General features: G+C 49.2%; 1 protein-coding gene across 4 annotated transcripts in view; it reads left to right on the top strand.

The window, feature by feature from the left end:
* LOC106857483 (opioid-binding protein/cell adhesion molecule homolog) overlaps positions 1 to 26,920 on the top strand; it is a 291,834-nt gene that overhangs the window by 186,578 nt on the left and 78,336 nt on the right. The gene's annotated exons all lie outside the window — the stretch shown is intronic.

The following is a 26,920-nucleotide window of genomic DNA, read 5'->3' as shown; positions in this document are numbered from 1 at the left end:
AGATGAGCAGGGAGCAGCCCAGTCTTTTTTTTTTTTTTGGAGGGCAGTGGGGAGGCAGCGCTTGGCTGGAGCTTTGGGTCGTGCTGTGCGTGCTTCAGGCAGCCTCGGGAGGACCTGAGCCGGTTAATCCGGGAGCTGTGGGACTTGGGGAAGGAGCTCGGGGATGGTGGGACGTGAGCGTGGAGCAAGAGAGCCCGGAGGAGTTTGTCTGCTGTCCCTACACCAGCGAGCAGCGTGTGCCCCTCAGCCTGGCTGCTGTCTCGCTCCCAGCCGGAGGAGCAGGGCTGCAGCAGGGAGCAGCTGCTCTTCCCGAAGCCAGGCACGGGGATGGCACAGGCAGGATGTCACGCTGTCCGTGAGCAGCCGAGCCGGCGCTGAGGAGCTGGTGCTGCTTTGAGCAGAGGGTGCTGTGCTCACCTGGCTGCCCGGGCAGGTTTCTGTGTCTGAGGTGGGCTTTGTAGGGAAGTGTTTGTGGTTCTGGCTGGAGGCTCTGTGGGCTCCGTGCTCGGAGGGAGGTGTTGGTTGCCTCTCTGCCCTCTTCCCACCACGGCAGCTGCCAGACTTTGGGATGCTGTCCCTTTTCCTTGGCCAGGGACCCGCTGGGACACGTTTGCCATCACCCCGTGTGCCTGGGGGCTGTGGCACAGCTGGAGAGCAGGGGGCTCTGTCTCCTTGTGCTCTTCCTAATTGAACTGCAATGATGATTAACCTGAGCTGTGTGAGCAAGGTTGTTAAAAGAAAGACAAACCCCCAGAGAGGTGCCTTTGGCCCTGGTGCTCTTTTCCTCGCTGTCGGAATTCGTCGGAATTTGTCTCCGTAGTGGAATGTGGGCTTTGAGGCTCTCGGAGGCGATGCTGGTGGTGCTCAGAGCAGGATGGGTGCCTGTGCCTGCTCCCTGGAGTGCCCCTGCAAGTCCAGCCGAGCCTGCTGCCAGCAGAGGGCTGACTTGGATCTCCTTTTTTCTTTTTTTGTTTTTCCTTTTAATTTTTCTGTTTTATTTATTTCTAAGCTTCTGTCCCTTTTTCTGTGCCGTTTGCGGGAGGGGATGTTTATGAAGCAGCCCTTGAGAGGTGGGAGATTTTAGCTGACCCATAAGAAACTCTGCATCCTCCAAGTGCTGACACTTAGGGGAAGCCCCTGCCCCAAAAGCACCTGGTTTTATCCACTTCCCCCGCTTGGCACCTGCTCCTGCCCAGGCTCTCCAGTCCATCTTTTTCCATGTTCTTACCCCCTCCCTTCTCCTCCCCAAGTCCAGCTTTCCCCTGCTGCAGGCAGGTTTCTGCCTCCAGCTCCCATTTGCTCCCAGTCTGCTCCATCTTTTCTTGCACTGCTGTTTCCCAGTGGTCGTTCTCTTCCCTCCTCTCCCTGTTTCCCTTCTGCTGCCCCTCTGGGTGGAAAGTAGTTTTCCATCTTCCCTTAGAATCTGGAGATGGGCAGGGAATTGCACACAGTAAGACAAAGAAGTGGCATCGGTGGAGGGTTGAAGGCAGGAGGACAAAGGACATCTTGAGGATGGGGTTGATGTTTATTTGCAGGCTGTGCTTTCCTCTGAAGAGCCAGGTAGGGAAAAATGCCCTGGGAAGTCTTTCCCAGGGAGTGGTGTTTTTGCTAAATGGTATTTTCTCCTGTGCACCCACAGGAAGAGATAGTGGTGTCTTCTGCTGTCCTCCCCTGTCCTCTCCACAACTCAAACCAAGGAGCTGGGCTTGGAAAAATCTCGGAGTTGTAATTCCAGTGTGTAGCTCTTGCAGAATTAGCCCCAGTCCTGTTAGGTCTGAGTGGCCAGGTCCTCTCCCTCATATTGGTTGTGAGATGGGCTGAGCCTGCACATCTGCCTGGCTCCTGCAGGGTTGGTGGAAGCTCTTTGCTTTCCAAGATCAGCCCTTTAACCACCCCTTGCATTGAAGAAAGGAGCTGGGAGAGTGAGCAGATCTGTGTGAAAGTGGTGGAGGAAACCTGGAGGCTTTTCAGGCTGCTTGTGGGTTTCCTGTATTGGATTTTGGGCACTTCCATTTCCAGCTCTCCACCCTTTTTCTGAGAGAGGCTCAGCATAATCCTTGCAGAAACTCAGGCTCCATCTACAGGCAACTTGCAGGTCATCTTAGATCAGCAACAAATAATTTTCATTTTAAGCAGAGATTGTTGGCAATTCACTTCTTTTTATTGTAAGAACAAACAATTCCTATAACAGGCACCTTTCCTCTCACGGGAACTAAAGGCAGTATGGAAATTCTCTGTGCACTGTTAAAAATAAAACCAAATTGCCTCTTCCCTAACTCAGGAACACAAAAATCAGGTGTTCAGATGGCAGGAGTAACTCATGTTACCCACCAGTTAGGGACATGAAATGGAACAAGGAGCAAACTGGGAACCACCAGGGATGTTGGAGACGGTCACTTTTTAATCTCCCAGGTGGGATTTGATGTGGAAACAAGGATTAAGTTCCTGCTTTTGGGAAGAATGCCGTTGAGTCTTGGCTTTCTCCACATGCTGCTCGTTGGATCTGTGTCCTAGAGTTGCTGTGGGGGCAGCACTGGCAGGCCATGGTTGGCCAATCCCAACGGGTTGCTCCTTCCTGGAAACTTTGGTTGGGTTTTATCCCAGCTGCATCACGGTGGTGGAAACATCTCCATGAGCCAAAGGGGAAACTGTGGCAAACATTCCCAGGGTGTTAAAATGGGGATGGAAACGGGATCGTCCCGCTGTGCCGCCGGCAAACCGACCTTTACAGCAGCCATCAGTACAGTTCATAAAGACATAAACCACCAGCTGCTCCGAATTTCAAGGCTTTATAGTTTTATCTGTATTTAAGAAATATGGTTGGTTTTTTTCTATGGGAGAGAGTGCATTTTAGAGGTTGGAGGGATTAGCTGGGAGATGGGGTGTGTTGAGTTTTCTCTGTGGCTGTCACCACAGGGACACCAGGACTTAAGGAGGCCCCTCTGTTGCTCTCATCCTCAGTTTCCCCATGTCTAAAATGACCCAAGAGCAGTGGTTTATCAGTGATGATTAGAGGAATGAGTACTCCTAGGTGATGCTAAGGCAGGTATAACTAGGTTTTTTTCCAAACTAAATAATATAGAGCTGCTTTATCTCTGTATGTAAGGACAAATTCTCAAGTCAAATCCCCTGGGCTTGTCTGCTTCTAGTGAACCCATGACCTCTCCCACTGCCTGCCCATGAAGGAGACCAAGAAGTCAGGATAGCTTTGCTCATTCACATCCAAGACTCCGTGCCTGGCTGTATTCTGCCAATTAGCGAGTGTGAGAACAATTCCAATTAAAAATAAAAAGCCCGAATAAAACATCATGAGATGCTGTTCTTCCATTTATTTTTGCAATTATGGTTTTAATTATTTCTGACAATGCCTGCTTTGATTCCTCTTTTTTTTCTTTTGCTGTAACAACCTACCGCAGTCTGTTTTCCAGCACACGACGAGACCTCAGTGAAATACAACCAGCAGGAGCAGGCTGCAGGACCACAGTCTCCAGGCATAGATCTGGGAAGTCAGGAAACCACTTTTTTTTTTTGCCTCTTTTTCAGTCAAACCGCTGATATTCTGTGTACCTACCTGTTAATGGGGGTTGTGACACTCACCTGCCGCCCTGCAACAGCAGCCACGGACCTGGCAGAGAAAAGAAGCGTTAATGCAGCCACGTCTCTGCTGTTAAATCCTTGCTGGGGAGAGGGAAGAGAGTCAGGGCTCTTTGTGTGCAAATGCTAAAAGCGTGGGGATTAGTGCAGAGCAGATTAGTGAGGACTTGCTCCATTGCTGCCCCTTCCTTTCCCCCCCTCTCCTACCCAAAAAGTTTTCTGGAGCAGCTAAATATATACCTGCCGTTTCCAAGGTAGAGCTCGCTGCGTGGCAGAGCTGTAATTGGCGACTCAGGGAAATTACAGCCACGGATTCTGGCATTTGGATCCTCCTGGCTGGCATAATAATTTCTCCCTAGGTAGCTGGTATTTAACTTGTCTTATCTGCTCCTGATAGTTGTAATTACAGTGCCCGCTAATTTCACTGTAATATTGCAGCCACTGGAAGGGTGGTTGGAGAAAGGTCAGGGGGTTGCAGGAAGGCTCGTTCCTCCCCAGCCTGCTGCACCAATGATGCTGCCAAAAGGCAGATGCTGAGCCTATGGAGCTGGTACCCAATGTCCTTGGCTGTGCTCCTTCCCACCTTGGTGGGGCTGGAGCAGCTTCACAACCCCCACCATGCTGCTGTCCTTATTGGAATCAGAGAGGGACGTGCTGGAGGGAGGTTTAAATCCTGGTGTCCTTTGCTGTGGGGTCAGTGTTGGTATCCAGATCATGTCAGGGCTGGCTGGTTTGTGTGAGATCACTTGTTGGGTTGTGCAGTGAGAGGCTGGTTGTCACTGATATTGGTTGGTCCTGTGAGCTAGTTGTCCCTGAGGCTGGTGTTCCTTGTGGTTCATTGTCCCTAAGGTTGGTTGTTCCTGTGTTGCTTGACCCTGAGACTGCTGTTCCTTGCAGTTTGTCCCTGTGGCTGATCGTCCCTGAGATTGGTTGTCCTGGGGTAATTGTGCCTGTGGTTGGTCTTTCTTGTGGTTCATTGTCCCTGGTGTTGGTTGTCCCTGAGGTTGATGTTCCCTGTGGTTCATTGTCCCTGAAGCTGGTTGTTCCTAGGCTGTTGTTCCTGGGGTTGTTGTTCCCTGTGTTCATTGTCCCCAACACTCGTTGTCCCTGAGGTTGGTTGTTCCTAGGCTGGCTGTCCCTGATGTTGGTTGTCCATGAAGTTTGTGTTCCCTGCAGTTCATTGTCCCCAACACTGGTTGTCCCTGCTCCAAGAGCACAGTCCGGCTGTGCAAGGGGAAGATTCAAGTCTGGCTTTGAGGAGATTCAGGACTGGCTTTGGGGAATTCACCTTCAGCCAGCAAGGCTTGGGCTGCTGCCTGTGCCAGCCCTTCTCCTGCTGAGCCAGCACCAGGCAGGTTTTGTGTGGGTGTAGGGCTGGACTCAGTGTCAGAGATCTGGGGAGTCCTGCTGACACAGGCTGGAATCACAACACTGGTGGTTTGCTGCAGAAAATGCTGGTTTTGAGAGCACAGCGAGCTGGTGGGGGTCTGCACAGGGAGGAGGGGACCCTCACTGTCACATGTCCCAGGGCCAGGATTCAAGCCCTGGAAAGGTCCTCTTGTCTAGCAAAAAAAACCAAAAAAAAAACCCCAAAAAACAGCCCCATCACACTAAGTTTTTAAGCTCCACTAGGCAGAAATAGTTCCAAGTGGTGATATTTACCTCCCGGGGATGAGACTGAACTGTTGGTAATCCTTGCGCTATAGGCTACAGAGATCTTTTTGCAAGGATAATAAACTCCCTGGTAATAGCTGTCCTTCCCCTGGATCACGCACACTCCTCCAGGAGCTCAGGGCTTTGTTTCTGGAACAGGATTAGGTGTTAACGCTGCAAAACCAAATGGGGGCACAGTGGCTGTCTTTCACAGTCCTGCTTTCCAAAGAGTTTCTCTGTTCCCTTGACTGTTCTCACAGTTTGCCTCCTCCTTGCATTCCTCAGCCCTAAACCACGGATGCTTTTTACAACAGCTGGACATATTGTTTTAAGTGATAATCTTTAGATACTGCAGCCTAGCAGACAGTTCATAAGAAATATCTGATTCAGTGACTATCACTTCTTCCTCTGTCCTTGTGAGCAGCCTTTGAGGGTTAGGATGTGCTTTTTTTTTTTTCTTTTTCTTCCTTTTTTTTTTTTTTTTAATGAGAAAAATAATTTCCCCACAGCCCCTGTCAACAATTTTTAGCCTGTAATGGGTTGTTTACTGCAGGTTGGATTTGATATGTAGGTCTTGTCTTCCCTGACAGAACCCTTCAAGGTCGGCTCTTCAGTGCAAAACACTCACATTTCATATTTCTGTTTTCCTATGAATATTTCCCAAGATTTGCTTAAAATGAGTTGTTTCCATGACTATGCTCACTTTGACGGACTTGTTCCTTGAGATACAAATGGGTCTCCAAGTCTGTTTCTCTGTGGAGGGGGAGGATAATGAGAACAACATCTGTTGTGGTGTAAGCTGTAAATTTAAGATATTTTTTTCTCATCCTGTAAAAGATCAGCAAATTGTGCTGATGCTGATGAGGTACTTTGTGCCATCTCCATTGCTGGTGGGTTCAGAGTGGGAACACTTGAGGACATGTCACACATCTTGCTTTTTCTTCTCTTGGTGTGCCAAGGCTTGTGTGTATTGTCACCTCCAGGCTGGAGATGGAGAGAAGAGGGAATGGGAGTTCAGAAGGGAAGAAAAGAAAGAAAAGTTGGGAAGGGGGAAAGAAAAATGTCAGGTGGAAAAAGGGAGTGGGTACAGATATAAACAGGGCATTGCAAAGGGTGCACCAAAGAAAAATCCACGACTGATAACTCTCAGTGTGTGAAGTTCAGCATTGAGGAATAAGCTCCTAAATTAAAGCCCAGCAGCCAGCACAGAAATGTAGGGGGTTTGCCTTCAGCCAGTTGGTCCCCGAGTTCCAATGGGATACTGCATCCCCTCACTGTTTTCTTTTTATATTTTCTCTGTGTGTGTGCATGTGTGTATGTGTGTGTATATATATATATATATATTTATATAAAAATCTAACAAATTTCTAACCCATATAAATCCAATTACCCATGTTTTGCCTGCAGGGAGCGAGGGAGATTAATGTTTGGTATTTTGGCAGGAATGTAAAAAGAAATAGGTGGTAATAACAATGAAGGCTCATAAAAAGGAACCGATAGTCGCGTCTGTGCCCGGAACCCGGCTGTAATTCTCCTGGGGATTTGTCGTCACAGTGCCCTGCTCCCGTGGAGGGGCGGGAAAGAGCCAGGAGTGCTTCCTGGGCACTTGAGCATCCATCCTGCCAGTGAAGGTTCCATTAATGTGATAATAATAGAGGCTGATAAAGAGAAATGGTTTATGCTCCCAGGGCACCTTCTTGTGACAGATCCTGCTCTGTGTTGGGGCTTGTAGGAGCCACAGGAGCATGCTCCTCTTTATCCCTGTTTCACTGAGGGAAGAATCCCAGGAAAGGGGGATAAATGTGGAAAGAGAGGAGGGAGCTGAGCTCTTCTCCACCCTCTGTGATAAGTCCATGGTGGTGCTGGTCCCTGCAGGTCTGGCTTGGAGTGACATGGTCTGGAGAGTTTCAGGCAGGAGCTGGGAGTGCCAGAGCTGTGCTCTCATTGGCTTTTCTCCACTCTGAGTCCGTTCCTGCAGTGTCTCTTCCCTTCCCTCTCTTAAACACAGGCACCTGAGATGCCTTTTCCTGTGGCTCTCACTCATGGGACAGGAGCTTTGTTGGAGGGTCAGGAGTCACTGCAAGGCTGTTCCCATCTCATCAGGTCACTGTTGGCCCTGTCCCTTTGTGCCCATGGCCTGTCCCATGTGATGCCTGCAATCAGAGACTGCCATTGAGTCATGGCTTTCTCTGCATGCTGCTCATTGGGGTTGCTGTGGGGACACTGCTGGCAGGTCATGGTTGTCCATCCCAGTGGGATGATCCTGCCTGGAAACCTTGGTTGGGTTTTATCCCAGCTGCATCTCCACTGACAGGCTGCAGGTGCTTGAGCCAAAGGTGCCTACCAGGCACCTCCACTCCCTCAGCTTCAACACTTGGGAGCCAGTCACTCGTTGTCCTCCCCTGACACCCTCCCTCTGGTGTCTGGGTGACTTCCCCCTGCTGTTGTTGTCCCCTGTGTGGCACCTGTGCTGCTCCTGAGCTGTCACCCGTGGTCATGTATTAATCATGGTTCAGATATTGTGTCCCTACAGCGGGTTCTGCCTTCTCTGCAGGCTTTGCATCAGACTCCTTGCTCTCCGTTTATTACCACCACCGGTTTTATAACCCATTTTATCAGATGACTTTTTTTTTTCCCTTTCTTAAAGAGCATAACCCATGAGCAACTCATCATTTCTGAGAGAGGGAGAGTGCCGTTAGCGGGAGAGCAAGGGCTCCATGCTCGTACCTGAAATGAGGAGCCTGCTTCACCGTGGTGTTGCATTTAATTCAATCAAGGCAGTTAAAGCCGAGATTTAAAGTCCTTTGTGAGATCACAGGAGTTGCTCTGATGCAGCAGCAGGTAGAGGGAAAGATTGAGCCCTTTTCTGAGGAGACTCGGAGTAACTGTTGGAAGCAGCCAGGCCTGGGGCTGACTGCGGCAGTGGCCACGGTGGGAAGCTCTTAGCATTCACAGCGCGTCCCATCTCTGTCTGTGTCACCCTCCCTGCTCCTTCTCCGCATTCCCATATATTCCTTTAAGTAGAATTGATTGGTTTGCCTTTTTTTTTTTTTTTTTTTTTAACTGGGGGGAGGGTTGTTTTTAATTAATATTCTTAACTGTATGATAATTGCACTGACTGGTCCCATCGCTGTCTGAGTCACCCTCTCCTCCCTTGTTCTTGCGGGAAGGCTCTTTGGACTTAATTAAAGTTAGGGATCCAGGGCTAGTGGGAACAGCAGGAGTCTTGCAGGGTTTTTGATGAAATGATTGCTGTGGGGGAAGCGGCTATTTCCTACCCAGAGCCATAGATTGTGATGCTGAGACAGTGTTACGACCGTCTGGCTTGGCCACCTGCTTTACACAGGCTGCTGCATCTCATCCTGCATTTCCCACCCTGTGCCCACAGATCCCTCCTGGACACCCCAGCCCTTGTTTTGGGATGAGAGAAGCCCAATTTCTCAGTGTTGCCCCTGCTTAGAGACATCCCCTCCTTGAGGGAGCGTGTCTTGGGATAACACAGTCTGACCTCCCCGAGCCTGACACCAGTGGGGTATTGCAGGTCATGCTGGGGAATTTTGAAGGGATAATGGAAAAGCTGCATGGACTCAGCAGATCCTTTTCATCTCTGGTTTCAGTGCTGGTGCTTGCAGACAGCGCTGCCACCAGAGCTCAAATGCAGCCCAAGCAAGAGCTTAACAAGCTCCGAGAGCTGTCCAGAAAGTTATCCTGACACCAAGTGACAGACTCGCAATTGATATCCTCTGGAGACTTTAAACTCACTTCTGCAATGTTTCCAAAGCTGGTTTTGTCTCATACCTGAAGAATCCTTTATCTGCTATGACGCCTCCCCTGCCTCGTCTCATTGCTTTTGACGTTTCTTTGTTGCCTGCTGCAGCTCGGGTAAACTCCACTGAAAAACTGTTTAAGAAGGGTTTCTCTCAGCCTTTACTCGGCTCTTTTGCTGGAGTTCTGGTAAAAATTGCCTGGGCTGATGCTGTTCCTGCTTGGCTCTGCAGGGAAATGGCTGGAGTGATGTCAGGACCGCTGCTGCTCATCCCAAAGGGCAGGGAATGCTCCAGACCCCCAGGGAAGGGCAAATACAGTGGTTGGTGTAGAAAAAGGAGAGAAACTACTGTAGGAGATTGCTCACCTTCCATCCTGGCAAAGCTCTGGAGCAAACAAGTAAAATTTTTTGTGATCATCTAGAACGGACGAGAAGCTGTGCCACAGCCAGCAGAGATTTATCAAGGAGAAATTGTGTCAGACGAATTGAATTTCGTCTGTACCATGGAGTAAGGAGCCTGGTGGGCAGGGGGGAAGCAGGAGGTGCCTCAGACAGTGACCCAGGCAAGGCTGGAGCTGCTGCCCTGTGAGCGAGTGGGAAACCTGAGATGGGAATCTCTGTCTGGGATGGCTGTAAGGAAGCAGGCTGGGAGTTCTAAGGTGCTTCCCTGCTTCTGAGACCCAGCCCAGTATAAAATCCATTCCCAAATGGTAGAAAAAGACACCTTTGCAGTAGTTTCAGGCTGCAGCTGGCTGGTAATGTCCTGCTGGATGGTAATGTCCCCAGGCTGCTAGCTTGGGGAACTGGCTTTCTGTCCTGAACCTGCCTGTGCAGGAGTGTGCCTGTTCATAGCATCATTATACTGCAGGACTGGCATTTTGGGATGCCACCAAGGACTCTGGAGGTTTCTGAAGTAGAGATGTGCAGTTGTTGATGTCTCAGTCTAGACCCCATCCTGTGGTGCTCTGAGTGGAAGGTCCATGATGGAGTGTAGTGATTTTCCTTCCATGCAATGGGGTTTTCCAGCTTGCTGCAGGATGGGTGCAGGCCTCATCCTGCTGCCTTCTGCTGCCTTTTTCTGGTGGTGTTCCCAAGCAGCAGCACTTTTCCTCCTCTCCTTGCTGTGGGTGTCGTGCTCCAGTACCCATCACAGAGCCAGCCATCTCTGGACCCCTTCCCCAGTCACGTCAGACTCATTGTGTACAAGACAAGCTTTTAAGAGGCAGCTGGGGCCTGCCCAGACTCTATAACTGAGGTTGGACACTCTCAGGGGTGCAGTTGAGGCATTTTCCTTGATTTTGCTTTTATTGCCTGGTAAATCAGTGACGGGCCCAGCCCATGTGCAGGAAAGAGCTCTGTGCACTGAAAGGTGTTCTCCCTGCTCTATCTCTCTCTTAGCCCACCTCCCCAAGCTGGGAGCCATCCAGGGTGGACAAAACCAGATGTTCCTGGGCCTTGGGCTCCTCTGGGAAGAAGCCCTGACATCTGCTCAGCCTCACTCACTGAATCCTGTGCTTTGTCCTATGATTGCTGAGCTTGCAGCCGTTTTCAAGACTGATGCTGCACTTAGCAGGGTGCTGCCAAACCCATGGAGTCCAGCAGGTTATTTCCCTTCAGAAGCCGTTTATCTCTTCCCTTTCAGATGCCAGGCTTCTATCTCTCATCTCTGGTTTTAGCTCTCACGTGGGAAGGAGCTCAATCTCTCCTGCCCTCCCAAATCACCAGTGCTGGGTGTGGGGTCAGACCCCGTCCTGGGGAGGAGAGGCAGCTCTGGGGGCAGGTACTATGAGAGAAGGGTAGCACGGCTCTATTGATTTATTTCCCATTATTATTTAGGGAAAGAAATTATTATTTGCTCCAAACTTTGGCTAATTGTGCATGTCTTCCAGTTGGATGAGGCTGCTCTGTGTGGGCCAGTGGGATTCCAGAAAGCTCTGGGCTGGGGTTTGAAAGTTTTATTCCAGCAGGGAATTGACAACTTGTCTTTCTTCTGGGGTGGAGGTTGCATGGATTGAGGCAAAAGCTGAGATGTAAAATGTCAGAGAGGAGGTTTAGGAGGGCCTTGGGCTCTGCCACCTCCTCTTGCTTGACCTCACTTCACCTGAGGCTCTTGAATTTCCTGACTTTTTGTACCTTTGAGAGACTCTGAACCTTGCAGACTGCCAAACATTTTGGACGTTCCCATCCAAAAGTTTCCTGCAGTGACAACACTCTCATTAAACACTAACTTAATAGAACAGGAGAATGCTGTTTGATGGATATTAAACTTTAACAACTGTGTATATCTATTACCTTGCTGCTAAATCTTTATATGCCTTAAATAATCAATTGATATTTAATTAGCATACAGTACTATTACTGCCTTCCTAAATCTATAATGATAAACCAAGTTACAAGTTATTGGACGTTAATTACTATCTGATGATTAGAAACAGCAAGACATTTACCAGCCTCATCCCGGATATAATCCAGCGTGTCCATGCACACTGCTGAGCCGAGCCACGCTCCCTGTCTCTTAATAATCAATGGCTGTTCAACATGCAATATTTGTCTAATTAGCACTAAATTAAATCCTCATTGACAACACTTCAGGGTAAGAGATCTACATCGAATATGATGGATTAGACACGGAAGGGCTGTTATTGTAAGCAGGAGATGTGTGTGTCACTTGCTTTGCTTGTCATGGCTGGCACATGGCTCCCTGTGACTGTCAGCCCGCTCCTGGGGGGACGGTGATGGAGCAGTGCCTGGATGTTGGATTGACAGTCCTGGAGACCCTGGGTCTCTCTTTAATCGAGCTGTAGACATGAGCAGCTCTTCCCATCACCCTCCTCTGCTTCCAGCCTGTTCTCACCCAGGGATGTACAGGTGCCTCCACCAGCAGGGTGGGTTTGGGTGGGAACAGGGCTTTCTGTGCTGGGGCTTTCCCTGCTGGCAAAGGACAAATCAGCTGCTGGGGGCAGAAGTGTTTCTGCATTTTGTGCTTCCAGCAAACTTTTCTGGGAGTCTTTGTAGCCTCTGTTTGGGCAATGAGTGTTGGGGAGATCAGAGAGTTCCAGAATGGTTTAATTTGGAAGGGACTTAAAGCTCATTTCATGTCCCATGGGCAGGGACACCTTCCACTATTCCGATTTGCTCCAGCCTATCCTTGGACACTTCCAGGGATGGGACATCCCCAACACAAGATGTTGCCAGCCACAAGTCTGAGCTCACAGCAGGGACAGTGGGGGAATTTGGAGGGGTGTGGGGGTGAGAAGAACCCCGAATGCTGGCAGGGGGAGCTCCCTCGGGAGCAGCCGTCTGGCACATGGCAGCCCCGTGCCGCGGTTTGCCAGCATCCATGGATGCTGTTTTGCGAGAGCAGCGGGAAGGATCGCACAGCCGCCGGCTCCTTGCGAGACTCAGCCTGTCCTTCACACTCAGCGTGGATGTAATTAACTGTGCTGATGGGATGTTATGCCAACAGCAAAGCAGAAAACACCAGAAAATGAGTCAGGAGCGATAGCGGGGCTGTTCAGCTGGAGAGGGGGGAAGTGGCAGCCAGGCGTGCGGCTCAGCTCGGGTCCTGCCACACGGCAGGAGTGGGAGATCCTCCTGCAGCCTCCCTGCCTCCCACTGAGGACAGGGTCTGGCTCTGGAGAGGAGCAGTGGAGCACAGAGAGCCTCCCTCGGCATCTGCCGTGGCTTTGCTGTGGCGTTCGGGGGAGATGCACAGTCCCTGGATGCGTGATGGATGCGTAACTTCAGCTCTCGGTTCCCTCCTTTCAATCCTTCACAAGGAATCACTCTCCTTGCTGTGTCAGGGATGTTTCTCAGCGCTGGTTTTCCTGTCTCTTCAGGGTTTTACGGGTGGTAAAACCTCCTCAAGCCTGAGCAGCTCCTTGGCTCCTCATAGGACTCTCTTTGCCCCCCAAAAGTGCAGAACCTTGCTGGCTGGGAGGTCCCCTGCACTTGGCAGGAGCAGGGATGAGAAAGAGGAAAAAAAAAATAAAGAAAATTAAAAAGACTGTCAATTAGCAATTGAAATTGTTCTTAAAAGAATTTGCCTATTCTGCAAGGAATGTTTTGTAATTGATAGCAATTTCTAGCAATTAAATACAAATTAATTCGTGCTCCCGAGAAGCAGTTTATTTATGGTTCTGTATTTATGGGCACTCCTTCTCCTTAAAACTATCATCGTTGCTTTTGATAAGTAATTAGAGTTTACTGAATAATTTCCCAATGTAGGTATGAATTTTAAATAATTTTTAATACCATGCAAGTGTTTCATTGTATTGCTGAGTGAGGGATTATCATTATTTATATTGTAGTAGGGCCTGGAGGCTGGGACAGGCACTGTGTGAGTGTATAGCACAGAGATAGTCCCTGCCCAGAACAGCTTGCAGGGAGTTTTATGTCAGCAGCAGGATTGTGAACGTGCTTTTCCAAGAAATAAAAGTTATTTGGAGTTGTTTGCATCTGTGAAGCACAGGCTGAAAATGTGTTTCTCCTTCCTCTTGATTAGGAGGAAATAGCAATTCCCTACTGGTGATAGTAATGGTTAATCACTCTGAAGAGGAGGGGCGAAGTCCAGACCATGAGGAGGTGAACAAAACCCATTTACTGTGATTAGTTAAATTACAGATTACTTCAGCAATTTGGGATAGTGGAAGGTACCCTGCCCATGGCAGGGCTTGGGACAAGGTGAGTTTTAAGGTCCCTTCCCAACCCAAATAACTCTGGCATTCTATGTTTTGAAGTGCCTTTTATTCGCTTTGTGGCTTTTCTAAGATTATCTCAGATTGTGGTTGCAAACTTTTAGCCATGTTCCTACAGATCCACACATGCACTTCAGCTCTGTACAAGGTGAGATCTTCATGAAATCCCATTTCCAGGAATGGCAGATTTGAGCAGAGAGGGAAAAGTAACAAGTGGTGGGAGCTGACAGTGTGACACCAGACATGGAGAGAGCTGTGACCAGAGGAGCTGGTTTTAGGAAAGCTGTGTGTCCTAAGCACCTTTCATCAGGTGTGTGACTCCCCTCAAAGCATCCCATGGATGCTCAGCAGGGCAGAACTCATGTCAGGGCTGGTGTGGGAGGGAGAGATGGCTTCTGATGCCTGATTTACAGATGGGGAAGTCATCTTACAAGTGCTGGAAGCAGGAGTTGGCCAGGCTGGAGGGAAGTGCTAATTAAAGCACATGGTGACAGCATCCATGCGAGGAGGATCCTGGAGAGAGGGAGGAAGCCAAGCCTGGAGAGCAGGCACCACGTTCAGAAGTGAGCCTGGGAGCTGGCAGCAGCATCTGGGCTTGCAGTGCCAGGCAGAAGTACACTCCAAAGCACAGACTTTGTGCCCTAAATATCTTTTAGGGGCCCTGAGGTGAGTGTTGCCTTTATTGGAAGGTTAAACTCGAGCCTGAGAACCTTGGAGAATTAAATATCCCACAGTGTTAATGTGTGGAGACAGCTTTGGGATTTACCACGTGCTCTTGTGTTATAGCTGACATGCCCATGGGCTGTTTGGAACTTTGAGGCTGCTTGGATCCTTTGGAGCACCACAGAGGTGCCCGACCCCATTGCTGCTCCCGTCCCCTTTGTCACCTGCGGGTAGCAGGGTCGGCCCCCACCTCTGATTCAAAGCCTGTGCTGATCCTGCCTGTGGCAGCACAGCCTGTTCTGGCTCATTTCTGCCTTCATTACTGAGCTTGATTAAACGGTACTTGTACAGCCAAGGGTTGGGAAAACACACAAAGGGACTTTTCTTCTCATCTGAGGCACTTGGATACCGTGGAGACAGATGCTGGAAGGGAGAGGGAGACGTGGTCTGACATTGCTGTCGCGGTAATGAGATGTAACCCACTAGGGCAGTGTCCTTCTGGGATCCAGGTGCCTCCAAGGGAGGGAGAAGGTTCAGACAGAGCCCCAGGACCTGGAACAGGCTCCCTCTGAAGAAGGAAAGATTGAACTGAAGAGTTGTCCTGTCTGAGGAAAAGGGTTCTCTGGCTTTTGCAGAGAATGGTGTTGGGAGAAAATGATGGTGAGACTGTTTTGGCCTCAGGTTCTCACGTCTGTATCTTGTTTTATAGAGTCTGTGTGTGCAGCCAGCGATATTATTGGCACTATTAGAGCACACAGAGCTGCATTTAACCAGCACCTTCTGGGCTGTGCAGCTGCTGTAGCATCACAGAACGTGAGCGGAGCACGGGGTGATGCTAAGAAAGGAGATGACTCTTGTCACCTCTCCGTGATTCCTAAAGCAAGATGTGGTCTCCCAGATCAGATCAAGCTTGTCTTTGGGGACTGGGAAAAGCTGTAGCAGAAGGTGGCAACTCTTACTACAGGGCAGCAATGGGTGAGTTTTGCCAGCCCTGAGGATGCCAGGTCTGGGACTGTCTGTAGGGTCGACCCTGAGTGCTGGTGTGAGGCAGATGGCTCAGCAAAGACAGGCCTGGGAGTGACTTCTGAAGATGATGAACAACTTCAAATCAGCAGGCTCACGGTCTTGAACTCTCCTGCTCTGGGCAGTCTTTCCTTAGATTTTTCAGCCCAATTATTTTATGCCGTCCTTCCCGTGCTGGAGGAGTGCAGAGCTTTCCTCCCTGCCTGTCTGCAAACCTCACCGTGTGCTTCATTTAAACGTTTTCCTTTTACCCATTCCCTGCTGCTGCGAGGGTCTGGGGCACGAGGGTGGCTTTCATCCCTCCTTCCCTGTGATGATTCAGAGCTGGTGGCTTTTGGCCTCTGCACTACAGGTCTCTGGTTTGTTATAAGCTGTTACGAGGTGGTTCGTGGTGCTCTGGTACGTAGAGGAGAGATGCTGGGGACTCTACTGAGTTAATGAACTGCCAGATTGCAGGGGATGACACTCAGTGACACCCTGGGTCTCTCTGGGAGGTGTGTGTCACCCCCTGCTCTCACCCTGTGATCTGAGTGCGCTGGCACCAGGCTCATGTGTGGACTAAGGGATCTTAGGAAATGGTCGAGGCTTTTAACTGTGGGCTCTGCTGGCCCTGCTCTCCCTTCCAACAGCTCCGAGAGCTCCTGTAATTAACTGCACATCCCCAAAGTCACTGCCTCTCTGAAGCTTCAGGACATGCCAGTGCTTCTGACTGCTCCAGTGCCCTGTGAGTGTCCAGACAGGGGTCAGCTGCTGTCAGAGGAGCTCAGAGCTGGAGAGGCAGGAGCACTTGCCCACCCTTGGATTAGGGACTGAAGCACCCATGGGCTCCAGGGTTTGGGCTCTCAGCTCAGCAGGGCAGGGCTGTGGTAGGTGCCAAAATCGCCGTGTGATGAGAGAAATGACAGTGATGGCTTTGCTGAGGATGTGGAGAGGACAATGCCCTTGCTGGAGGTGGGTGCGGGGAAGGAGCTGAGCCATCCTAATCCCTTCTGGAATGATCAGAGTTAAACTCCCGCAGCAGGATTGCTCACCAGTGATTCATCAGCCTGAGCATTAGGGCGGTTCTCCCTTGCTGTCTGCAGAAATAACACTGGGGAACGGGGGAGGGGAACGTGTCACCCCTGGGAGATTTGGGTGGCTCTGAAGTGTCACCACATGGATAGCCCACCAGAGCTGGGGGGTCCAGAGAGGGAGGTTTGCAGACTGGAGGCAGGGGTGCTGCTGCCACGGTGGATCTCCAGTGTCTCCCTGGCCACGTGTGGACAAGGGATGCTCCAGCTGTGGCAGCATCCCTCTCAGGTTTGGGGTGCAGAGGTGCCTGCCTGTGCCTAAATTTTGCATTTTAGAGCAGAGAGCTTGAACCTTCTCCTGTTGCTCGACCACAAGCAGCACCTGAACCATACGAATCCCAGACAGAGTGAGTTTGGCAGGTCAAAGCCTCCTTACCTTTATTGCCTCTTCTTGACAGCAGCCCGACCCTCCACCAAATAAAAATTCCACACACGGAGCCGGTTAAAAACATCAATTAGCTCTAAAACAATTATTATTTTTTTGAAATGCCATTTCATATATGCAATAACACAACACAATAATCCTGGGTTATTTAACAGAGCATTTACCATGAAAACAGTCATTACTCTTTAAACGTTGCTGACTGTACAAGCCTCTTAACATTAAATGGCAAGTGAGGCAGAAGTCTTGCCATCAGAAATGCCACATTCTCCTGAATATATTAAAAACACTGGCACTGGGAAGCTCACTGCCTGACTGAGGGGCTTCTCCTTTGCTGGGAAAGCCCTTGAGATTCTGGAGCAGCCCATGGAGCATGGGAGTAATGTCTAAATTTTGATTTGTTTGGGTGTAGGCATTTGTTGGAGGGGATTAGATGGGTTCAACCCAACTTCACTGTAGTCTCATGCCTTCCCTGTGTCCCCACTCCTCTATTTTTCAGCCTCAGTTGTGCCAAAGGAGGTTCAAATTGGACATTAGAAGGATTTATTTTCACAGAAAGGGTTGTTAGGCATTGGAATTGGCTGCTCAGGGAAGTGGTGGAGTGCCCATCCCTGGGGTGTTCAAGGAAGGACTGGAGGTGGCACTCAGTGCTCTGGGCTGGGTGACAAAGTGGGGATCAGTCACAGGCTGGACTCAGTCTGAGAGGTCTTTTCCAGCCTAAGTGGTTCTGTGGTCCTGCACCATCCTGATCTCCAGGGATAGCAGCCAGGTTCATTATCCAGCCTAAACCCAGTGGATTTAGCAGGTTTAATAGTCTCAATAGGGCCTATCATAATGCACTGATAAAGATGTTTTATGCAGCTAAGTCAATAATGTATTTAGTAGTAAATTCTGCATTTTCCCCTTTTTGAGGTTCAAGGGAATTGTGCTGGATGTGTGTTATTTGCTTATTTATTAGACCTCTTCTAGCTACCTGGCACGAGCCCGAGGGAGCAGATGGAAATACCATTCTCAGGCTACCAAAAGCCTTTGGTTTAAGCAAAATAGTTGTGTTTAAAGATTAATTTAAGATGCTTTAAAAATTGAGCAGGCCATTCATTTTTAATATTGATTGATATTATTATAAAAGATTCAGCTGCAACTCTTCTCACCAGGCCCTCTCTTGGCGCGCAGACAGCGCGTTTGTCTGTGAGGGACGTGGCTTAGTTATTTTTAATCTTTGATACTTGTTCTTGTGAAATTTATGGGAAGCATCGTCTCGTATCTGGCACATCAGAGCATCCCAGGCGGGAGCTGGGAGGGCCTGGGGAGGAGGTGAAGTTGGATGAATGGCTGGTGGGGGTTGGAGCCTGTGTCTCTGCTGGATGAGGGAAAGAGCTTGGTACATCTTATTCCAGCAGCATCGTAGGACTGGGAGTAAATCTTCCATTAAACTGGGAGGAGCTGTGGTACAGGAAATGCTGGGGACCTGAATAGGCAGAAAATAAAATCTGCCCAAACAGCCAGGAAGTTTGAATCGGTTTTTTTTTTTTTGCTTCTTGCAAACCTGCTATAGCTGTTTGTTTTTTTTTTGTTTTTTTTTATTAGACATTTTTTAAGTGGAAGTGGAAATGAAATACTGGCAGAGTGCCCAAGCCTGGCCACCTCCTTTGCATTGGCATCCTGTGGTAGTGTTTCACTGGCAAATTGGTGACACAAGGCAGACACCCCAGCCCTGGAGGAGCTGAGTTTGATGCTGAGGAATAATTCTCCAAATTGCATTTATTTCGCAGGCATGAAAGGTCACGAAGTGAAGGAAAATAAGAACTGTATTCAATTAGACAATTTGATCAAAATAAATCTGTCAAGATGGCATTCCTGCTGAGGAATCAATTGACTTGGAAAATGAAGGCAGCTGCTGCTGCTGCTGCCATTATTGTTGTTATTATTATTATTATTTTAAATTAGCTGCAATACCTGCCATGAGTACCTGAGTCAGAGTGCCCGAGTGGCTCAGATCATCTATCACTCTTATTAGATATTAATACATCCTCCTCCGCCTTGCATTTAGTGCCCTGTTAATGGTCAAGTGGCCCCAGAGTGCTTCCTGGGAGGCTGATGGGAATGCTTAGTAATGAGAAGGGATGGTGAGGTGCTTTATTTATTTATTTATTTTTTTTTTCAGCTAGAAGGTTTAGGAAACGAAAAACCTGGTGAATGTAGAAGAAGCAAGGACACACGCAGCTGGTGTGCTTGGCCACACACAGTTCTTGGTGGCTCTAAATCAACCTCAGTAATATCTCTGCATGTTCCTTTTTGTTCCAGTAGAGAAGCACCCAAATAATTGAATTTATGGCTGGGGATTGGGAGGAAAGGAATTTTTTTCTTGCCATGTTGGTGCTGCTCCTTCTTCTCTGGGTGTGCTGACTCTGACTGGCTTGGTAGCACTGGGGTTGTCCCCATGCCTTGATGAACAAAGGAGTTTGCCAAGAGAGACTGCAGGGGGATGGGATAGAGGGACATGATCCATCAGGTTGGAAGCTGAGGAGAGGCTGAGGTGGGCAAAAGCTAGCATGAGATGTGCCTTTAGGGAATAAATTATTTTGCAGAGGAAGAAATCCTCCTGTTGGAGAGAACTTGAAGCCTCCACAGTCCTCTCCATCATCTGAGCTATTTAAAACTTGACTTGATAGAGCACTGGAGAATTACAGCAAAGCAGCAGGTCTGCCCCAGCTGGATGAGAGCCTGGAGAACTCTGACAGATCCTTCCCAGCTTTGGCACTTCCCTTTCTGCTGCCGTCAGCCCTTGGCGGCTGATCCAGCATCTCCTCCTGGGGATGTCCCGTCTTTGAACGTGTGGCTCAGGGAAATCAGATGTGAAGGTTCCCAGGGCTGGCAGGTAGCAGAAGTGTCTCAGAGTGTCTGGGCTGCCTGTGATGGGAAAGGTGATGAGAGAAGTTTCCTTCATCTTTTACCAGCTGGGGTGTTTTCCTTTGTATCAGGCAGTGTTAAAAAACTCACAGAAAAGAAAGAAAAGGCACCAAGTTCCTTTAAAGACAGATTTTATCGCAGCAATGGGTTCCTCTGCTTGCCAACTGCCTTCAGCTTGGTGCAGCTCATCAAAGAGCCTCTTCCCATGCCTTGGGCAGCTCTGCCTGGATACAGCTTGTGGCCAGGAGGCTTTGCCCCAGGTGGGTCACCTGAGTTGGCAGCAGATCCTCCTCTCTCTGTCTCAGGTGACTGAAATGTTAGCAGTAGGTGGCAGAGAGAAACAGGGTCCTCCTGGACATCTGACAGGTACCAGCAGATTGGGTTTGGTGCTGGCACCATGCCCTAAATGAGTTTTGTGGGTGTGACTCCTGTAAATAACAGAATCATTTCTGTTGGAAAAGCCCTCTAAAATCTTCAAGTTCAACCATTCCTCAGCACTGCCAAACCCACCACTAACCCATGTCCCCAAGTGCCACATCTGCACATCTTTTAAATCCCACTACTGCCCTGGGCAGCCTGTGCTTGAAAACTCTTTGCTTGAAGAACTCTTTCCTGATATCCAACCTACACCTCCCTTGCTGGAACGTGAAGCTGTTTCCTCTTGTTCTGGTCCTGCTGCCCTGGTCCTGCCTGGCCATCAGCCCCCTGCTCTGGGCACTGAATGGGTGCAAATGTGGCCACCTTGAGACTCTGGGGCAGGGGACGTGCATTCAGAGCCAGGCTGAGGATGGACTTGCCCTTGCACACCTGTGTGTGCAGGTGATCCAGCTGGGATCACACAGGGGCAGCGTGGCAGGAGAGGGACCTCAGCAGTCGCCTCCTCCTCCCATTGCTTAAATTTTTATTGACTGGTGATGACAAACTGGTTTATGGACAGATCTTTTATACCCGCTAGGACTCGGCAGTTATTTTTGAGATGATGCTTTGCCTCAGAATCTTCCTTCCTTCATCCTTCATAAATCTTGAGCGAGGCTGCTGCATTCAGACCAAGCTTAATATTCTTCTTGCAGATCTCTGCACCAAAATGGCTGTATCCAAGCAGGGAGGGGTTGGCAGATTCCCCTCCACCCCTTTGCTCTGCTCTAAGGCCACCTCAGTGTTAGGGTCTGTAAAAGGATGTGGGGTCCTTGGAGGGGGCAGGACAGTGCTGCCTTGGGGGTGTTCCTGAGAGTGTCCAGGGCATGGATATGAACCTCTTCTCTTCCCACCAGAGTGGAGCTTGTGAGGAACAGGTTGGAGTATGGAGGTGGTGGTACCACCTAGGGAAGAGTAATGAGGGCAGTAATGGGAATAAAAGAATAAGGAAGAGATATAAAGAGAGACTTATTTCTCAGCTGTGTTGCTGTTGTTGGCTTTTTTTGAGTGAAAAGAAGAGGAGAAGGCGTCCAGCCCCCTCATTTCACCTCTCATTCACTAATGCCTTTGGTTGCAAAGGACAGATCCCATTCACTTGGCCTTTCTCCTCTCATCATTAACTCCCATGACCTTGAGGCTGTAGCAAGAGCAAAGCGTTTATCCCAACAAAAGGATTATCAAAATAAATAACCAGAGTTTTCAGAAAGGTCATGTCCCTCGCAAGCCCAGGCTGAGGCAAAACCTCTGTGCTCAGCTCAGTTTGGGCTGGCTTTTCTTCCCAGTGTGTCAGCTGATAAATCCCACTTGTGTCACCTCAGCCATGAGCACCATCCTTCTCACAGCAGAGCTGGGGAATATTTTCCTGGGAGATGCAGGAGTGGGGAGTGGAGCAATGCACTGGCCCCCAGGGATGTCTGAGAAGTCCCATGGGACCCTGGTGTTGAGTTGTCATTGTTGCTGCCCTTCCCAGACCATTCCAAGGATCTCCCAGTGGGATGTGACCAGCTCCCTCTTAGCAGGTCACTGGAGAAATCCTCCTTTAGACAGGCTCATCCAGATGAAATGGAACTGAGGAGCTCAAAAACAGGGCAAAATATGCTGATTATTAAGGAAGTATTAGATATAGAGAAATTAAGGACACAGTGATATGGAAACAAATGTGCAGGTGTCTCGGGAAGTGGTTCCTACAAATACACTTGTGTGTAGGTGTATGCATGCCTAGGTGGTTCCCAGATAAGCCCTAAAAGTTGTTAATCCTAATCTTGGAGTTAAAAATAATAATAATAATAATATCCCCTCTAATTTTCACACCCTTTGGGATTTCCCTGTGTACTGCACTGCTCTGGTTTAGTTCAGGCTGGGCTCAAGGGACAGGGCTTGCCCTCAGCTTCTCAGGCAGCACTTTCTCTAGCAGGTGGGCTTTTTTTCCATGTTTCCTACAGCAAACTTATCTCTGACCGTCTTCTACTTTCAGTCTCTCTGCAAAAAAAGTTAAATTCATGTTTGGTGATGCAAATGAACGCAGCTGCTTCCAGGGAACCCTTGGGAGGCTGTCAGGAGCAGGCAGGCGTTGCACACCCAAGTCTGGAAAGGCAGGAGCTGAGCTGCTGGGAGTGCAATACCTGTGTGGAGGAAGAACAGAGCTGCCTCGCTGCGGGAGGTTCTCACATCCAGGGTGAGATCCTGCCTGGGATCTGAGCTGGCTCGGCTGCTCCACGCTTCCCTTCTGCTCCTCTTGGTTCATGCAGCTGGGGAATAAAAAGCACCTGCCTTTGCTGCCGCTGTCTGAGTGAAGTGTTATCAGGTTTTATTCTCCCGCCTGTCTCCCTTTTTCACACCTGTGTATCACAAAAACGTCTCCTATCATCACATGCCCCGCAAAACTCTCCTGGAGCGTTTATCTATTCGAGAGCAATAGCGGAGGATGTGATTTTGAGGCTGGCGTCCTCCCTCTGCCTTTCATCCCTTCTCTTTGACATGATAGAGCATCTCCGAAGTTGTAAAGAGCATCTCTCTTTGTGTGGGTGCACCTGCTCCGTGCGTGCCGTGGGCGGGGGTGCTGTTAGCAGGGGGAAATCGGTGAATAATTTACCACGCAACCAAAAGGACCCGAAAAGCTTTAAATTATTAACACCGAGTTCAGTTCAGAAGAGAGATGCTGGAGCTGTTTGCTTTGGCTGCGGGCTCTGCCTCTGAGTTGGGGTGGCAGGAGGAGGAGTGGCTCTGGAAGGATTCTGATGCTGTGGTCACGTTCAGGCTGGAAGAGCATGAGCCAGGGAAAAGAAATAATTTAAAAGATCCAGATAGGTGTAAGGACAATCCCAACAACTTTAATTATGCAAACTGGTGATGCCCTTCCCTGTGAAAGAGATAAAAAAATAATGACCTTTTGTTTCATTGTCAGAGAAATGGTGTTTCCTTGCATTGCCTCCCTTTATTCTTTAGGAGGGAGAGGAGCAGGTGATTCCTCTCTCCTTCCAGAAAGCTGGCATGGGGCAGCTCCTTCCCAGCCCAATCCAGAGATGTTCCCACACACATTTAACCTGCTGATTCTTTACCTGCATCTTTGCACTGCTGTGTGATTCCTCTTGAATTAGGTACCACAAGCCCAGACAGCAGCTGCACCTGGAGCCCAGGCTGGGATGCTCACCCAAACCACCAAAATTCCAGCTGTTTCTGGCAGGTGGAGGTGCTGCCCAGCAGCTCAGATGCTGTTCCCCATCCAGGCAGCATTTGGTGGGATAAGAGATGAGTGTGAACTGGTGCTGAACCCACATCAAGAGCTGCCATTGAAGGGGCTTTGCCTGCTTTTCTCCTTATTTTTTTCAAGCACACCAAGATCTGGGAGTTAATTCTGGAATTGTCACTTGCACAAGGATGTTTCTGGCAGGCTCAGGGTTGCTAAGTGTAGTTAAGTGCCTCGAGCATCCCCAACTACTCGGATCCTTGATTTTTTATTTTTTTTTTTTTTTCCCCATGAAGAGAAACTTTCTGAAGAGGGAAGCGAGTGCAATCAGCCGTGCTAAATAATCCTGTAGGGTGCTGCAGGAGGTGCTATCAGCACTGATGTGTGGGCTGCCTGGGCTGGCTCCTTCCCCAATTTCACCCCCTCCATCTCTCATCTCCTCTGGATCCTTTTGCTGGCATCTGTGGATTAGGGAAGTGGTTGGATCTGGGTGTTGATAGACTCTCAGGAAGGCAACAAGGAAGGTGCACTTGGTGCCTCTGAGGTGCTTCTGGGCTCAGAATCTCGCTCCTGATCACACCAGTGTGTGGATGGGCTGGACTGGGATGTGCCAGGATGGAGATCTCCAAACAAACCCGCTCATGCTCTGAAATTCCCACGTGCTCTGGGGCACAGGGAGTGCTTTGAGGCAGCAGTGGGGTGGGCTCTGCCCTGTTCCTTCTCTGGAACGAGGTGGTTGGTGCCACTGAGGCCTCTGGAGGAAAGAGCTAATTTCTGGAGTGATGTGATTTGCCTCTGGTGTTTTCAGGGAGTATTTTTGTAACTGTTTAAACCTGGTAAATTGCTAATTACTTAACAGCATGTTTCTGAGAGGAGCATAAAGAGAAGGCTCCAAAGCTTCTAAGTGGTTTTTAACAAATACAAATTTCATTTTCTATTAGGATCTTGGAATTGGTTTTCCGAGGTGGTTAATGCTGCTTTTTTGTAGTTGTTTTGGGTCCTGTTTCTGCAAATGTAGGAGCTGGCCCTGTGTAATGCAGGTTGAACCCCAGAGCTGATTAACTTTGGTGGCTGCTCTCACTCCTGGCTCCTGGTGTGGTCCAGGGGGCCCCAGTTAGACCTAAGTTGGGCTGAAAAGCCTTACTTGGTGAAGGATCATCCCTGTTCTAAAGCTGCACTCATTTTCAACTAATTCAGCACGGCAAATTCCCTCTTTTTCCTCTTTTTCTTCACCCTCTCATCCTGTTTCCAGGGGTGCAAGAGGGAGTGAAAGACCCAAAGCTTCTCCTTGTCTGCCTCTCATGCTGCAAAAATTAATAACAAGATTCAGCTCCCGAGTCCGTGTTCTCAGAAACTTATTTATACCTGTGCTTAGTGTTGATTCAGCTGCCTCACATGCATCACTTAAATTCACAAGAGCTCTTATAGAAAGGACAGATGAAAACCATCCTATGCAGCTTCTTCCTCTCTTTTCTGTTTTCTCTCTCCTACACGCTCTCAGCACTTGCCTCTGAAGTTTTGAGCGCCAGGAAAAAGAAGTTGTCACCAAATGTGTTTCAGAGCCCCCGTGTGAGCTGCTGGCCTCTCTCCTGCTTAGGCTTGGCTTTGCAAAGCGAGGAGCTGCGCTTAGCAGACCCCTGCCCCTCGGAGAGCACTCTGCCCACATCAGAGGAGAGGAGAAAAGGCCCGACAGGTGCCTCCTTGACCATTCCAAATCTCCCACTGTCGGCACATTTGTGTTAGATATTGATTTCTGTTTAATAGAATAAGCCAGGAGAAATCACACTCTTTGTTGGCGTTCAAAGGATAAACCATAAAAGCCATTAAGAAGCACTGTAAGCGGCGGGATGATTAATGAGACTTTAGGGGCATTCCACTGACTGCTCCCAGATAATGTCTTTGAAAGATCCCGTTGCTTCTGGCTGCAATTCAGAGCTATTTATTTGCAAGGCGAAGCTCTGAGGAGCCTGATACTGTTACGGAGACAAACTGGATGCCCCCGATTTCCCATCTCCAGAGGGATCTTTTTTGCATTGTGGTTTTGTTCGTCAGCTTCGTTGAGATACCGGGGAGGACAAGTGAAAGATGCAGTGTCTGCCCTCAAATCGCTGCTCTGTGCCTGTGGTGAGAGGCTGCCTTAGGGAGACGGAGCCATGGGCTTAAAGATCATGGGACAGAAGCCCTTTTTGGGACTACTGATCCTGTTTGGGTTGTTTTACCTGTGCTTTCCTGTCTTCCTGTGGGTCGGTGTCTCTGTGCAGGGGAGCTCCCTGGCAGTTGGGCTGTCTGTGATGCTGGCAGTGCTTGTACCCCATAAATACCTCTTTGGTTTCAGTCTGGGCAGAGCTCACAGCAGTGTGCTCCTGCCTCCAGGGCTGGAATCCCCCAAAGCCTCTCTGCTGGGTCTTTGTGTGGGTCAGCATCCCACTGTGAGCCCCAAAGCGTGTCCATCAGCATCCCACTGCCACCCCAAATCTGTGCGGGTCAGCAGCCCTCTGTGAGCCCCAGCAGCGCTGGGAATGAATATTTCTTTCAGTCTCTTTCATGACATCTCCGTGGACTTTTACTTCCTGAGATTCCTAAACTGGGTTTTCAGGACCCCCATTTTTCAGCAGGAAAAATCTCCAGGACAAGGTGAGGAACAGTTTCTCTTACTGGATAAAACCAGAGGGCAAAGGGAGTCTCAGACCCAAGGTCTAATCCATTCTTTCTGGCTTTTTTTTTTTTTTTTTTTTTTTTTTTTTTTTTTTTTTTTCCCAGCTGCACTACTTGCAGACTTCAGGGTGTGATGTGCAGAGTATGGGGTGGCTGGAGGTAGAGAGCTGCTCTCCAGACCGGGGCTCTGCAGCCCCACATCCCAATTTCCCACCTGCTCTGCCAGGTTTCTCTTTTCCCCGGGGAGGTGGAAGTGATTGTTGTCACAGCCAATGCTGTTTGTTTCTAAACCAAGCCCATCTGCAGTGAAATAACAAACAGAACACAAGGAAAGAGATAAGATGAATTAAAAAAAAAAAAACAAACAAAAAAACCAAAACTGCACTTGAAATTTTTTTTATTGTTGTTGTTTTGGGTTTTTTTTTAATCCCTGGGGGAAAAAAAAAAACAAACAACCCTTCCCTGTGGCAGGGCAGGATACGGGAGGCAGGAATTTTCTGTCAAGGGAGCCAGAGCTGCCAGAGTTCATCATCAAGAATAATAACAACCAAATTATGATTGGCAAACTGTCGTTGAGGGGGTAATGAGGATATAATCCAGTGCAGCAGAGGAGCAGGGAGGGGGAGCAGGCAGTGTCCCATCTTTAATGAACAGCAGTGCTGCTGGTAGGAGGGGAAGGACCCATTTCTGCTCTTCCTTTCCTCAGTGGTCATGCTGCAGCGACAGCCAGAGACAGAACCCACCTTCCTTGCAGTGGATTGGTTTCTCCCGTTAAACTTGAAGATAAAAGTCGGCTGCTAAATTGCTGTCACTGTTTTAATTCTGCCTGTCTCGCCACCTCCCCTCTTCCCCCGCTGCTTCCTCCTCCTGCTTTTCTCCTTTATTTTTGTCTCCTGCTTTCTCCTT

Source organism: Sturnus vulgaris, chromosome 23 (assembly GCF_052056855.1).
Source record: "Sturnus vulgaris isolate bStuVul1 chromosome 23, bStuVul1.hap1, whole genome shotgun sequence".
Taxonomy (NCBI): Eukaryota; Metazoa; Chordata; class Aves; order Passeriformes; family Sturnidae; genus Sturnus; species Sturnus vulgaris.
This window is presented reverse-complemented; position numbering and strand designations above follow the sequence as displayed.